This window comes from Micromys minutus (genome assembly GCF_963924665.1).
Source record: "Micromys minutus genome assembly, chromosome: 22".
Lineage (NCBI taxonomy): Eukaryota > Metazoa > Chordata > Mammalia > Rodentia > Muridae > Micromys > Micromys minutus.
Window position 1 is genome coordinate 14,700,189 of NC_137957.1, and position 15,956 is coordinate 14,716,144.

Here is a 15,956-nt window from a genome sequence, read left to right on the forward strand (position 1 = left end):
AATCTCCTGGAACTGAAAGTATGGGCAGTAGTGGGCCTTCTGGTATGAGGTTTATAAACCATGGTCTGATTCATGGGAAGGCAATATGTGCTTTTCCTGATAAGCCATCTCTGCAGCTCCGTCATGAGTTGAAAAGGAGATCTGTTAAGTTTAGTGAATGACAATAACACCAGTTTACACTGAACCATAGAGTAGAAAACTCCACCAAGGCCTGACAAATGATTTGTGGGTTTTCCAATCGACCACACACAATCTAATTTCATCACTGAGCAACTCAACAATTCTATTTTCAATCAGAGAAAGCTAACACCGACCCCCAGTATCTAATCTTTTAGATACTTTAAGGTGGGGGAGCATAATAAGCCATCAACAAGCAAGCTGCAAGAAAGCTGTGGTTGCAGCTTATGAGGCTTCATTTTACACATGAGCAACCTTGGACATCTAGTATTTGACCCCTAAATGGCCCCAGGTGATCCCAATTACTATCTCGGTGTGCACACTCACAGATATACACACAGATACCTGTATTGACTACTGGCCAACACATTAATAATGCTTTGTTTTCGTACTGAAACTCCACATAGATCACTAACTATAGTCATAAGGATATGTTCTGCTAATACTGGTTAGACCAAAATGCTTGGGAGATATCTTTGTTGTTGTTCATAGGATGTTCATAAACCGCAAAGCTATAGTTTACCCGTTGTTATGGATTCTAAGCAATTCTTTTACATGACATCTTTTGTTGAGTATATTTGCCTTCCCATTCTGCCAACAAAATAATTCCCATTGTCATGTGCATCTTCAGGTCCATCACGACCAAGGTCTAAATATGTGTGCTGCTGCTCAAACTCATGGTCAAATCTTAATTTTGAGGCAACAGTATTAAAAGGTAAGGTGTTGAAATAGATAAAAGGTGATTACATCATGAGAGCGCACCCCTTATGAATCGGATATGTCTTTCTAAAAGAGGTCCCAAAGAGCTGCCTTGACCTTTCTCCCAACAAGCTGTCCAAATAAGCACAAAGATGGTGCCTTTTAGAAATAGACCCTTGTTAATTCCATGCTCGCTGGGATCTTGATCTTGGACTTTTAGCCTCCACAAGTGAGAAACAAAATCTTGCCCTTTATAAAATGCACAGTCAATGGGATTCTGTTATTACAGCTTACATGGACTCAAAAGTCCAGACGTATGGTGAACTGTATGAAGTAGACAAGGTAGAGACTTAACAGGAACCGACAGAGGCAAGTAGTGCCTGTGGTTTCATTATCTGCTCTGGTCACTTTCTGCCAGACTCAGAAAAGAGTGACCCAGAAATTGTTAGTTGGCTCAATGTGACATCACACTTTCCTCACCACAGACACCATCATGAAACATGAGTGCTGGGGGAGACAGAACAGAATGGATGTGGAGCCTAATCTCAGGATTATTTTGTGACTTCTTTCATAAATATTTTTCTTCTACTAAAGCCAGTTTGAGTCCTTAAATTTTATAATGTTTCCCTTAAAGAGTCTGGACAGGTAGTGGCCAATCTGTTAAAATGTTATGCCCTTTGAGTTACGTTGTTGAGCAATGACATTTATTATACATAGGGCAGGCAGCCTTCCGGAGACACAATGATTCTCACCTCCCCATGTTCCCACCACGGCACTGCCCTATTCTCCTGAGTACAGGTTAAAGCCTGTGGCTCTTCTAAAGAAGAAAAGGCAGGAAGAATGGAGAGCTACTTCCATGAGTACTATTGGAAAACCCCTGCATTTTTGTCTCCTCTACCCTTTCTGGCTCTCTGTGGCTCTGAAGGAAGCCAGCTGCTTAAAAGAGAGGGCATGCACTAAAATTGGGAACTAGACAACCCCTACCTATTCAATATAGTACTCGAAGACCTAGCTAGAGAAATTAGACAACAAGAAAAGGTCAAAGGGATACAAATTGGAAAGGAAGAAGTGAAAATATCATTATTTGCAGACGATATGGTAGCATACTTAAATGACAGCAAAAATTCCACCAGAGAACTTCTAAACAACTTCAGCAAAGTGGCTGAGTATGAAACTAACTCAAACAAATCAGCAGCCTTCCTCTACTCAAAGTATAAACATGCTTAGAAAGAAATTAGGGAAATGACACCCTTTACAATAGTCCCAAATAATATAAAATATCTTGGTGTGATGCTAACCAAGCAAGTGAAAGATCTGAATAACAAATACTTCAAGTCTCTGAAGAAAGAAAACTGAAGAAAATCTCAGAAGATGGAAAGATCTCCCATGCCCATGGATTGGCAGGACTAATACAGTAAAAATGGCCATCTTGCCAAAAGCAATCTACAGATTCAATGAAATTCCCATCAGAATTCCTGAAATTCACCATATCGTTCTATTGGGACCCAAACATAGGCTGTTGATGTTGTATTAAGAAAGATACTTCAAGAGAAAGATTTGGAGGTTGAAATTTCATTCCACTTAGACCAACCTATCATATACTGGGTCCTTACAATGTTTCAAGCACACGCAAATATAGATAACATTAGTTTGTTACACGAGGCATGAAATCCATTCAGCGGAAGCTGGTACATCAGAAAGAGTGCATCTTTCTCATTAGCCACAAGGCTCTAGATTTGCAACCCAACTTTCCAACTGTGGTATTCCCATGTACAAAAACACCAAAGATAGCAGCCAGGTGATTAATTTTTATGAATACTAGGAGTGCTAACAAAGGAAAATGTATATTGAATCATTGTCACATTCTAAAATCAAAACATGATTATTATAGTGCTCACAGCCAAACCATTACTAACCAGGCTTTAGAGAAACAGGTAGGAAGTGGGCCATAATTTATTTGTTCTTTACAAGGTTATGGGGGAAGATTTTTAGTATCTATTTAAACATGCCCTGAAATTTGAAATCAGTAACTGACGGTAACTGTTTCCACTGTGCCTTTTAAAACCTGCTACCAGAATGGGTTCTCCGAATATAAATGAGCCTCTTATACATCTGTCTGTACTTATTCTTTGTGAGACATGCCTTGCTGTTATTTATAGAGAAGGTGAGTTAAGATCACATGGACATGACAATTCTAAGTGTCTTGGTCAGTTAAGAATGTTTGGAAACTACAAAAGCTGGAAAAATCCACTCCTGGAAAAATAGATTTTCCTTGACGATTAAGTTTAACAGTGTTTAAAGCCCCTGGGTAGAATCAATTAAATGTTCTCGTTGGATCTCCTGCTCCTCAGCTGCCTCCTGCTATATTCTTGGTGAATCATTGAATTAACATTTTCTGATCACTGAAATCACTTTAATTTTTCATATTTTCAATATGTCACTGTACTTCAACTCAATACACTAGTCCAAATAGCAGATCTCTTAATAAAAATGCACAAGTAAGAATGATAATTCGCTTCCTTTTTGGGCAAAGACATCAACAATCCTCTGCTATGGATGCAACAATCCATTATTATTGACTTCTGGGCACCAGGCTAATATTTCCACCGACACAGGTCCTTGAGACTCAAGTTGCCCACTTTGCTTTTAATGAACAAGGTCAAAATCATGAATCGAACTCTAACAGCATACTTTATACCTCAGAAAAAGATCTTGCCTCAAGGCATTGCAAACTGCTAAGTATCTTTCCAGTAGGCCTAAATATTAATAGACACATCAAAGTTGAGGACAGATTTATCCCGTGGAATCAAGTTTTGTTCTAGTTTTCTACACTCTGGTGTGGTATAAAATATAATTAAAATATTTATTAAGCTCCAACCCTTCGTTAGCTGAATACCAATGGAATATAAAGTATAAGGCAGATAAAGTAGACACATTATCTTAGAAAAAAATAGAAGATGAGGAGGGTGAAGAATGAATTGTCCAGTCCTAGTTTTTCCAAAGTCAGGCAGTGCCTTCCACTCCAAATATGGGGCAGATGGATGGAAAAAACATATTTAGATTATAGATAAAGTTGTTAGTTTAGTTTGGAACAAATTGAAATCTGAGATGCTGGAGCATCAAGAAGACAGTCAGAAACAAAGCATTTGAGCTCAGTCGTGGCATACAAATGAAAAAGAAGAAAATGGGATTGGTGAGGGAGAGTTTATCGAGCAAAAATCCAAACAGAACCTGAATATCAGAACGGTAAAGGAAGTTAATGTGGAAGAAGCCTCAAGAGTAAAGGCGATCAGAGAAGAAAAGAATCATGAAGTGGGTGAGCCATAGATGCAAGACTAAGGACCAAGGACCAGAGTGAAGCAGCATCTTCAACCGTTATAGCAGTCCAGAAGATGTCAAGGAAGTCTGAAATACCACAAAACCTAGATCAGGGAGCACTGGTGCTCTTAGCTGCAAGACTTTTGATGGAATGGTCGTTATGAAACACAGAGAATCACAGCCAACATTCAATTATTTAAATATTAACTAGGAGCCTCCTTTGAGTGTTGGAGATTAAAGAGTAGAAGCCATGCATTTGAAATGCCAAGAAAATGAGAGATAGGTGAAGGAAGGAAACGTGAATAAAGAGAACCCAGAAATACATATTCAGTTGAGAATGTGTGGAACGACAGGAGTGTGGGAGAATCGTAGTTTTGGACTGAGAGTGGGGATAAAGACAAATGATTGATGATTAGGTTGAGAGTCCAGCTAAGACTGGAACTCCTAAGTTTGTAATGTAGCCAACCGCCACAGTGAAAGAGGGTTTTCCTTCCAACAATGTCAGGAGCACAAATGAAGGTGTGAGACCACAGATGGTCCACTGGAGCTAAGAATGAACGCTGCCAAAGCTGGGAGGCTGGGGACACAAACAGTCCTGGAGATAGCAGGGAAGCAGATATCTAGACAAAGCAACCATGAGCACTTTGACAAGTAGATAGGACAAGTGAGGTGGGAGGGATCCAGTCAAGTTCACATTCATGGCTAATGGTCAGAAAAATGTGGGAAAATAAAAGATGTGAAGAAAAGAACCAAACGGTTAGTGCCTTTACAAAGGAACCGATTCTCCAAAGAGAGGAGGGAGACACAATGCTAAATATCCCAAGTCATACCAAATAATTTCTAAGGTTAGCTGTTATATCTGAAAGAAGTCACTACCATAGTAATGAAGTATGGCAAGTTTTGATAACTTGGGAAACATTAATCCTTAAGAAGGAAAAACCGGAGCATAAAAGCCAGAACCTTCCAAAATGTAGAGAATCATACAGCTACATGACTGGGACCATTAGATACACAAGGAAGACATTTGGGCTAAGACAAGGTCAGCCTGCATGGCGTGAATGATGTATAATAGCACAAGCAGTTCCTTGATCAGCGTTGTTAAGGTTGGGAATATTATCCACTCAAAGTGTTTTTGTCTCTTGTGAATTATCTCACTCCACTTGAGAAATATGTCCTACCAGTAAACTTGGTATGTGGGTGTTTATCCTGCTTGTGATGGGAAGAGGATGACTCATGCCTAACCCGGTAACTGGGAATATGAATGAAGAGAAATAGTTTCTATATAGTTTTCCCATTCTCATGATAGCTAGGATTTGTGACTCGTAAGACAGTCTCAAGATGACTTCCCTTATGTCATGGTGTCATTATTATTCACACAGACACATTGGTCTTACAAGATTCTACTTTTAATAATTGAGTGTTGCATTTGTTGATACAAAGTATATTCCTGTTTTGATGCTCATGTGACCACACACTTTTAGATTTCCCGGTTCCTGGTTCTGTTGCTGGAGAATTGTTCAAAGAGCTCAGTCAAAGTTTTTACCTCAGGACTAATGAATTGATTATACTGATGATCAGTTCCAATCTCTACCACATATGCTGTGAATGAGAGATATCAGTTCTCAATTTCTAACTTGAGATTAAGTAACAACAGAAGCCATATAAACATTGTGTGCCAGTGTTGCTACACAATGCACATCCTAAGGAGATAAATGAAAGCATAAGACCAGGCAGAAAGGATGGCATTGCCACAAAATGACTGGGACTAACAGCAGTTGCTTGTGCTGCCTTTTGTGTTTTCAGATGCATGGGATTATTTCCGAGCTGACATGGAGCCCCATAACTGGTGGTTTGAGGTTACAACCATGACGGAGCCTTTGAGCAGTGCCTCCAGGGAGAAAGGCAAAGGGTTCTCTGGTTAGGGGGTATGGAATAGTGGAAGGAGACGGGATTATCAGAACAGTGTGAGCAGAGTGCACACTCTTTTCTAGTTAGAGCACCACTGTCTAAACTTTGCAGTCATTCTGCTATGCAAAGTGTTACTGTGTGAAGTAATTAACACACGTTTCTGTGTAGGGCAGGGGCTTGAATGCTTACAACTCTACTCTGCATTAAAGATCATCTACTGATGGCAGGAGCACTGTCCTTGGTGCTGAAGTTTGAAAAGGACAGTATCAGAAGGTGTGTGTGTGTGTGTGTGTTTCTAGGTGTTCCTATGTATGTGTGTGTTTCTGTGTGTTTATGCACACACATTCACAAAACAATGTAGTAGGTCCAATGTACTTACACAACTACATATGGAAGTCTCAAATCCATTCCTAAGAAGAGAGAGACAAGTGTAGAAAGCTTCACTGACTGGAGATCCTTGAAGCCATGAGGTGGGTATGGAAGATGAAGAGGTTACAAATGCTGCAAGAATTCACCCTTAGCTGTTTATTTCAGGATGGTTCCTAGCTCACTATATAATCCTGAGTTGAGTTTTCTCTTGAAATCTAAAAACAAAAATCATTGAGCAATCTCTATGCAGTGGAGGTTAATTGTAAAACCAGAGAGCTGGACTGGAAGATCCAATACTTAATGCTTCTAAGATGTCTTTCATTATCTGCATAATGCTCCTAAGAACACCTACCTTTGGGCTGGAGAGATGGCTCAGTGGTTAAGAGGCTCTTCCAGAGGTCCTGAGTTCAAATCCCAGAAACCACATGGTGGCTCACAATGGGATCTGATGCCCTCTTCTGGTGTGTCTGAAGACAACTACCATGTACTTACATATAATAAATAAATAAATCTTACAAAAAAAATCTACCTTCAAGTATTAGAGAATTTTTATATTAAAGGTAGTATTTTGTCTTGTAAGTCATAAAAGCTTCACAGAGGTAGATAAAACCAGCCATGAACAGTAGTTCTTTGGTTCTATGAATTCCCCTCCATAAATCCATACAGAAGAAATTTACTACCAACTTCTTAGTACCCAAACATCTCACTGCAACTTTAGGCAAATGTCCTCATAAAATGACCACAATTACAGGTAGGGTCAAGTATAGATCTATTTAATTTCAAAGTCTCATGATCACAGCCATTTTAAAATTAACATTTGCTAAGTTCATTTATTTGCATGCAGATCAAATCACACTTTACAAAAATCCGGCGTTGTCAAAAGTAGAATCATTTGTAACAACCCCCACTGAAGCTTTGTACACCTGCATCCATTTTTTGAGGATCACCACCACTGCACTTTGGCTTCATGGTCTACACTGGCAATGTGACATGAGCCACAGTCACAGTGCTGCCCTGGCTTCATCTGATGTGAGTCTGGTTTTATTTCCAAGGCAGGGCTTCACAAATCAAGTGCTATTTCCTACTCTTGAAAATGTATGAGCCACATACCATGGCCAACAGAAACACACTACGAAAGCACAAGGTCAGTTCAGCAGCAACCAGAGACACCTGCTTTCCCAAAACTTGGTCATGATGCTAAAGCTGGGCATAGATTTTTAAGTTCCTTGCTTAGATGCATCTCATAAAAAAACAATTTAGACAATCATTGGAAAAATGTTTTTTATCTCATGTTGGATATGGTTTTAAATAATAAAGATGAATCATATTTAATAAACACCGAGAAAATAATTAATATTTCAGCAAACAACGATTTCTCTACTTATACCTATTGCTTGAGATGTAATCAACCTTGTTCAGACATGAGGCGCAATTCCCCATTAGGCACAGAGGACCGTGGTAGAGTGGGGTATAAACACATAGCCTTTACTAACTGGCTTTGTGTCTGGAAACAATTATACCCAGTCCACATATGAACCTAAATGTTTTCTATAGTGTAATGAATTTCAAAAAGTAGGAAGGGTTTGATATATGCAATTAATTTATAAACAAACAATAAAGCAATCATATACATTAGTATTCTCTGATTTTGTGGCATGGGCAGTTTTTGCCTGAGCACTCAGCTTAGTGATGCAGAGAATTCAACTCTAAATTTTATGACATCATTGTCTAGGTGGAATCAACCATGTTCTCCTTCCTGAAAAGCACATCTGTACTTTGTGACCCTAACGTTGTAATGTTGGGCAAACAGAATGTTTCTGTACATGAGTAACAAGTATAGAACCTACTTTTTCAGAAAAACACAGGCTGAGTCCAGTAACTCAGGTCCCCTTTGGTCACTTCATTGTTCCTGGGAGTGAACTCATTTAGAGGCCCGTGTGACCAAGCCTGACTCTGAATTATTTTTACCCCATTCTTACTCTATTATTCCTAGGAAGAAAAGCATTCTGAACTCCAAAACATTGACCGTACACATAAACATTAAGAAAACAATCTATTCAGGAAGCAAGTACAGTACATCTAGAAATGAATGCACAAACTTCTAACCAGCCCCCTCTCAACTCTTGACCAAGACATCCCGTCTCGGCAGCATCCGATCCATATCTTTGTCTCAGAGAAAAACAGTACCTAAGATATACTTTCCCACTAGTATGCAGCATCCTTAACGTGCTTGCAATTTTAACTGTGACTTGCCATGTGAGGGTAAAATCCGAAGTTTCTATACATGGGTAGTGGTATGCTGATACTCAAAGATTTCTAATTTGGGAACATTTTGGCTTAGGAAGCTAGGGATAGTCAACCTATATCTTCTGGAGGAAGAGAAAAGACTGAGTGATTTCCACAAGTTCAATGCTCGTGTCCCTGCCAATGCCATTGAAACAACACCTCAGATGTATGAGGCTAGTACTCCATCATTTCTCCAGTATGTATATGTGCCACACACACACACACACACCTATGCAGTTCTTCTGTTCTTAGGAAGACAGGAAATAAAGAATCGGGTATGAAGGCACATAAATCTAATTTCAACACTGATGGAGAATGGGCATCAAAATTTCGAGCTCAAAGCCCTCCTGTTGAAAAAAGGTCAAGGCAAGCTTGCTTGAGTTACAATGCATTGAGATACACTGCCAAATAGCAACAGTCAAATTCAAGAACTAAGAATGCAGTTCACTGGTAAAGCCCTTGCCTGGGATCTGCAAACCATACTCCTAGCATGGAAGAGAAAGAGGAGAAAAATATGTATTTTTTATTTGTGATATATGAACTATGACTTACAAATGGATTTGTCCTTAACTTTGTAACTACTGTAACATCAGTTCAAAGAATTTCTGCAACACACACTGGCCTAGCTTTAGTACTTAAAATGAACCTAAACTTTGTTTTCATTTATCTGTAGACCCAATAACTGATACTCGGTTTTAATCAACAGATTTCAGTAACTGGGATCTATGGATGAATGCTCTAGAGGAATCTTTTGACTCTGACATTATATAACACTTGGAATAGCAGAATAGAATTCTGTCACTTCTATTGCAGATCCAAAAATCACTGGTGTGACTGAGTCTCCACCCACACCCCAGCTTCAGAGTAGATTATCTGGTGAGGGCTATGTGGGGTATTTGTGTGGTTTCTTCCAAGGAGGATTCAGTTCTTAAAGGAAACTGGGAGAAAGGAATGAACAGTAAAAACAGACAATCAGCTAAATGAAAATGTCATCTGCCTAAATCTGTCCCCTTGATAGCCTCTCTGCGGAGCTGTGCACGGACTGTGGTCAGTCCTGTGAGACACAGGCTGCTGACTAGACACATCAGTCATCCCATGCCCCCAGGTCTTTAGTATCCTGCATCAAGAGCGTGTGTCTCATTGGACAAAGGAGACACTGAGACGTATAAAGACCTTGATGGTTTATCGAAAGGCACGGTTCCTCAGACCCATTATAATTTCTATCTTTATAGAGAAGGCAGAACATTCATGAAAACCATATAGGTTTTCTTTTCACTTTTGGCACTTACTGCTATCAAATGAAAACAAATAATCATATTTTCAAAGTAAAAAAAAGTCCATCCCTACTGGATTAAAATAGCCAACACAAGCTACGCTTCTAGGTCTAATCGCTTCTCACTCCAGGAACTCTTGGTAGTTTGGGTGGCGGTGAAACATTTAAGTTTCCCTCTACTCTATGGTTGCTGCTTTGCTCTCTCTGACCCTACAGGTGGCTTCTCTGTGCATCAGGACAGACTTGGAAGTGGGGAACCATTGTGTGGACCCGGTCTCCTCTGTATGCCGTTCCCAAACCAACCCCCACAGGATGGGCAGTGCACACTGTACTCACAATAGATTTGTTCAACCGATAAGGACGGAACCAGAGCAGCATCACAAGTATTTTAAATATGAAGACCGCTCTTTGCAGAAGGGGAAAAAGTACTTTCAAGGAAGACACATAGGTGCCCAGCATACCACGCACGTGGAGAGCATTAATGTGTGCTTTTTATTAGACGAGTCAAAAGCTTGGGTGTGTTTTACTAATAAAACAAGTAAATGAAAAAAAGAAGGGAAAGGAAAATAAACAAAAGAAAGAAAGAAAGAAAAGTAAAAGAAGGCCACATGGGATGTGGGCCTGGTACAAAAATCTTTTGAGTTTGTAGAGTTTAGGCAAAAATAGCACCGAAGGAGTTATTCACCTCCATACTCCACATGCTCTACGCATGAAAGGAGATGTACACAGAGGGAAGACACACTGAGTGCACCCCACTCACTGTGGTCTACAGTTATTCGGGTCAGGAGGAAGATGCTGAACTTGTGTTATGGACTACGCCAGTGACCCGTCATGCAACCTGCATCTGTTTAGAAGAAGCATAGGTTCCCACAGTGCCTGGTCCTTGCCTCGGATCGAGTATGCTCACATTGGAAAGTTTTTGCAAAAGCTGCCTTTCCTTACGCTGTTGTGTTGAAGAAGAATTTTCTACACCCGAGAGCAGACCTTACCAAATGATGTCCAAACTAGTCCTGATTTCTATTATTCTCAGAGAAACCATGTTAGCAATAGTGACCCACAGACATATTCAATGACCAAACAGTTGTGTTTGCAAACCTTGGGGCAGGTAGGTGATGCGGAAAGGTGGTTTTCAATTACTGATAATCAATCACCAGTATCATCTATAAACAAAACATATAAATTTGACTTATAATTTTAAATTATCAACTAAGATGGCTCAGAATTCAAAGGATAAACAATTTGTCATGGAGAGTCTCTAGTTCATATGTGTATAAACTGGAAAAGCTACCAGAGAGCCAAACTGTACATACAGAGTAGTGGATAGGAGACCTAGGAAAGGAATGCACTGCTTAATCCCAATGTTATGAGGATCACAGAATCAGTTGGGCCTGTGAAAAATCACTTAACATTGCTGAGCATTTAAGTTATTTCTCATCTAAGAAATACACAGTACCTTTGAGTTCAATAGTCCTTTAAATTATTTTGTGTAGGAAAAAATACAGCTAGAAACAATAAGGCTGGTGATATAAAATACCCAACAAATGGAATATGCCAGCCAATCAATTTCCAGCAAAACAAATGTGCTGCGGAGGGAAAGTAATTCTTTCAAAAGAAAAATGAAGAGGGTGGTAATAAAACAGGTGACATGCCTCTTCCTAACCAAGGCCATTACTTCATAATTGTTACTTCTCTGAATCCTCAGAGACTTCTTGAGTCAAACCAAGTGTGACTAAGGCTCGGATCATCCGGGATCTCACATCCAAGATCTGTCAGCTTCATGAACACAGTTTTTAGTATAGAAACAAACGTCTTCTGCATGTCAGAGCTGGGGAACTGAGGATGGCTAAGCTTCCCATGCCTCTTCCTCCCCCTCTCCCCACTTCCCTTTCCCCTCCCCACTTCCCTCCCCCCTCTCCATTTCCATCCCCCACCTCCACTTCCTTCCCCCTTTCCCCACTTTTCTTCTTCATTCCTCCCCCAGGGGCCAAGGAACCAAACAGACTACATGCTCAGCTCCTACCCAACTTATAGGAGAGGCTAGCCTCTTTCCAAAGGAAATGTCAACATTATCAACTGAGAGAGAGAGAGAGAGAGAGAGAGAGAGAGAGAGAGAGAGAGAGAGAGAGAGAGAGATTGAGAGAGAGAGAGAGACTGAGAGAGACCGAGACAAAGAGGGGGGTTCCTAAGCAGATGACAGTCCTCTGGGCAAGAGAGAGAACTTTTGCATAGATTTACAAAACAAACAAATAAATGGATAAATGAAAAGTCAATCAAACATATCACTGCCTGGAAATGGCCTCACAGTAAACTTGTTTTGTGCCCTGAGAGGTACACTATGCAATGCTTTTCAATTAAACAAATACATTAGCATTTGTAAAATGGAATTTGAATCAACTTGAAGCCAGAGTTGCCAGAGAAAGACTTTCTAATGCATATGTAGCTTAACAGAATAACTCAGGCCCAGTGTTTTAATATGCACACACACCACCACGCAGCATAAGCAAATGAGAGAACAAATGAAGATAATGTATTAATACAAATGAACCGTCTTCAAAAGCTCCACCGGGATCCATGCTCTCTGCTTTCCATAGGTTCACAAGAAGAGCCCACAGGAGGAAAAGCTAAAGGTCACTACACACTGCCAGGCATAGTTTTCACACACAGCTTTGCTCCAGCACAGGTAAGTTAAGATGAAAACCCAGGAGGTCAGTTACCACCAAGGAACCCCATGCCTGATTCAATAACATGATGTACCTGCAAAAAAGGTGCCAGGGCTGGAGCTGTGGGAAGAGACAAACAGGTTTCTCCCTTTCAATAATTCCTCAGATAGACAGTGGCAATTCTTTATCACAGCTAAGAATGGTCCATAGGGAATTAATTCAACATTGCCTATGTGCTTTATACCCTGAACATCATCTAGTATGAAATAAAACTAGTTCCTATGAATGCTTTATACCCTAAATATTATCTAGTATGTGCAGCAATAGGATCACACATTTATATCTGTACGGCAGATAAAATAAGGATAACCAAACAGAGCCTTTAAAAAATTCACAATAATATTTACAAGGGTAAAAAGCAAAGAGCACAATAAAGCTGGATTTTAAGGTCTATCTCTAGACTGATGATATACTTCAATTTATCACACTTTTTTTTTAATGGAGTCAAGTTTTTCTTAAAGAAAAATACTCAAATCTTCTAGGCAAGAATTTCCAGAGGAAACTGTGCTCCTTGGAAGATACAATTACATAGAAGATCTTTAAGACTGATCAACATATCTAGAACTCTGTGGATTATTAAAAATCTCCCAAATTCCTTAATAGTCAATGATAAATCATGACCTTAATAGAAAGACCTCCCCCTTTGATAACTTCTAACCAACAGAAATTCATTGGCGATTCAGACAGCTCCTTCAGAATAGTCAGGAGGATTATTTGGTTTAAATACCAGTTAAAACCCCTTGTCTAATTGTTTATCCAAAGTCACTATAGTTTGGTTACAGCTACTCTAGAATTTGGGGCAAGGAGTCTCACCAGCCCAGGAGCAAGGTGCTATGGGCTGCCTGTTTGTTTGCTTTCTTGAACATGAATTATTATAGAAACTAAAATATAAATTTATATTTTACACTTAGAATCGTCCTTAAAGACACTTGTGCCACATCTTAGGAACTGAAACCCATGGGTGTTCGGTTTGCCTGAGGCTTCTGTCTTGTGTGCCTAAAATCCAACTCTGAAATTCTGAACGAATTGATAGGTGGCAGTAAAATATCTGCCTATGTTCGTGCAAAATAATACACAGAAATTTTTCTTAAGGAAAGCAAAGCCAGCCGATCATTACCACCATTAAAATCCAGTTTTGACAGGACAGCAGAACCATCATTTCTAGAACAGTCTTTATCCCATGGCAGCTGTCCTTATAGCATTTTAATTTGGTGATGGGCATTTATGATGATAACTGAAGGGCATCAAAGATAAAGGAAAGATGAAGAAACTTTATCCCAGAAAGGAAAATACGTCATCGAAGATAAAATCTATCAGAAAGCCCTTGAGATGGTCCTAGGGAGGGAAGGAATTTGGGGAGTATTTTCTGGGAGGTCCTTATTAGCTTGATTTTTTTCCTTATCATGTGATACATTTCTTACAAAATTAGTGAGGTTTCTTAATCAAGGGCATCGCTATATAGGATGTGAATGTCATCATCAATACATCCTTCCATACTCTCAGACTTAATGTAAATGGAGTTTGTCCCCATGTGAGCAAGTACATAGAATATGACCTTCCAGATTAGACCAAAGACTAATTGAAATAGATACACCACGGGCTGATTGAATTTGACTGTATTTCCCACTTGAGAAGGTTGGCATTAAGGGTCCGCTTGCTCTGTATGCTTTTCCAAAGCAGCAAAATACAGATGGGTTCCTCTCTGCCCAGTGCAGGGAAACCAAAGGCACACTATGAGGTCACTATGCTTTGTGACATGCTTTCTGTGGCTATTTAATATTTAATGAGATGCCAATTCGCTGTGACATATTTATATAGGGACCCAATAGCCAGCTGGGTCGGTAAATTTTCAAAGGCATCACATAGAGAAAGGGTGTTTCTGGGGAAGTCAGTGGAGGCTATCTTCAGTTGTAAAGGCACAGCCTCTGGCTGGTTAGCACCTTATCCATCAGCAAGCTTGATGAATCAGATAAAGCATGGTTTTCTCTGAGTTTCTCAACTCCATTGGCTGGGGATCACTTCCTGCATTAGATCATCTTCTTATGCTATTCTTAGGAAATGCTTTCCAGCAAACTTATCTTAAACATGGAAAACCTCAGCAGCACAAGTAGACTGCAAGCCTTCTAGAGATTTTTGAGTCAGTTTGTGCACACACACTCGGAATGGTACAATTCACAGGGGTTGTGGATTAGATTGGGTGTGTATTGATTACAAGAAACGTGTTTGCAGAATAGCAGCCCAAGTAATATTTTTAAGCTCTCTCGCCCCATTTTCTACATTTCGCACTTCCTCATCACGAAAGCTGGCAATACATACATACATATATACATATATACATATACATCACACACACATATATATGATATATAATACAAATATATATATATGTATATATATATATATATATATATATATATATATATATATATATATATATATATATATATATATATATATATATATATATGTGATGTGCCACAAATCTTAATTAAACTTGAGAATATATCAGGTAAGCTAAACTTAGGAAATATAGACAGTCACTACATTATAATAGATTATTCATGAAAAAGCATTATAACATGAAAATACCCTGAAAACCAGAGGACACACTGCAGAAACATTACAGCCACACTGTTCAGGCAAATATCAAAGGATTGCAATTTGCACTATTGTGTTATTACCACCACGTGAGCTTTCAACCTTCAGCCTCCATCAATCACAGCAGGGGTTTCGTCATGGAGAAATAATTCCCCTGGCTTTCAGTGCCACAGAAATTGTGAGCTAAATTATTTATTAGACAGTGCTCAAAAGGTATAAATATGACTCAGTCATGGTTAGACTTCAGAGAGCCAGGAGGGGAAAAAAATGGGATCTGTGTACAAGTTCATAAAGGTCCTTGCTCAAGAAGATAAGAAATAATTTTTAGTTTTTAAAACGTAGACCACACATAGCTGTCACCCCACTCCCCTTTATCTGTGCGCATAAACTCAGTGATCTTGGCACGGAGATGCTTTCTCTCTTCACCCTGAGGCATCTCTGGGCATTTAAAAATCTAGAGGGACCTGTCTCAGCCTCTCCAGGAACCTAGAGCCCTGACAGGTACAAGAAAAAATTTAGTCCTCTGCTATTTTAAAGTCAATTTACAAATGTCTCCATGTGGGTATTTATTTTACAGGTATTGCTCCTGCTAGATGACAGCTAGCCAA

General features: G+C 39.5%; 1 protein-coding gene across 6 annotated transcripts in view; it reads right to left on the reverse strand.

Moving 5' to 3' along the window:
• The window catches only part of GRIP1 (glutamate receptor interacting protein 1), a gene marked incomplete at its 5' end in the record, with an annotated part of 570,261 nt that overhangs the window by 326,546 nt on the left and 227,759 nt on the right, over window positions 1-15,956 (reverse strand). The gene's annotated exons all lie outside the window — the stretch shown is intronic.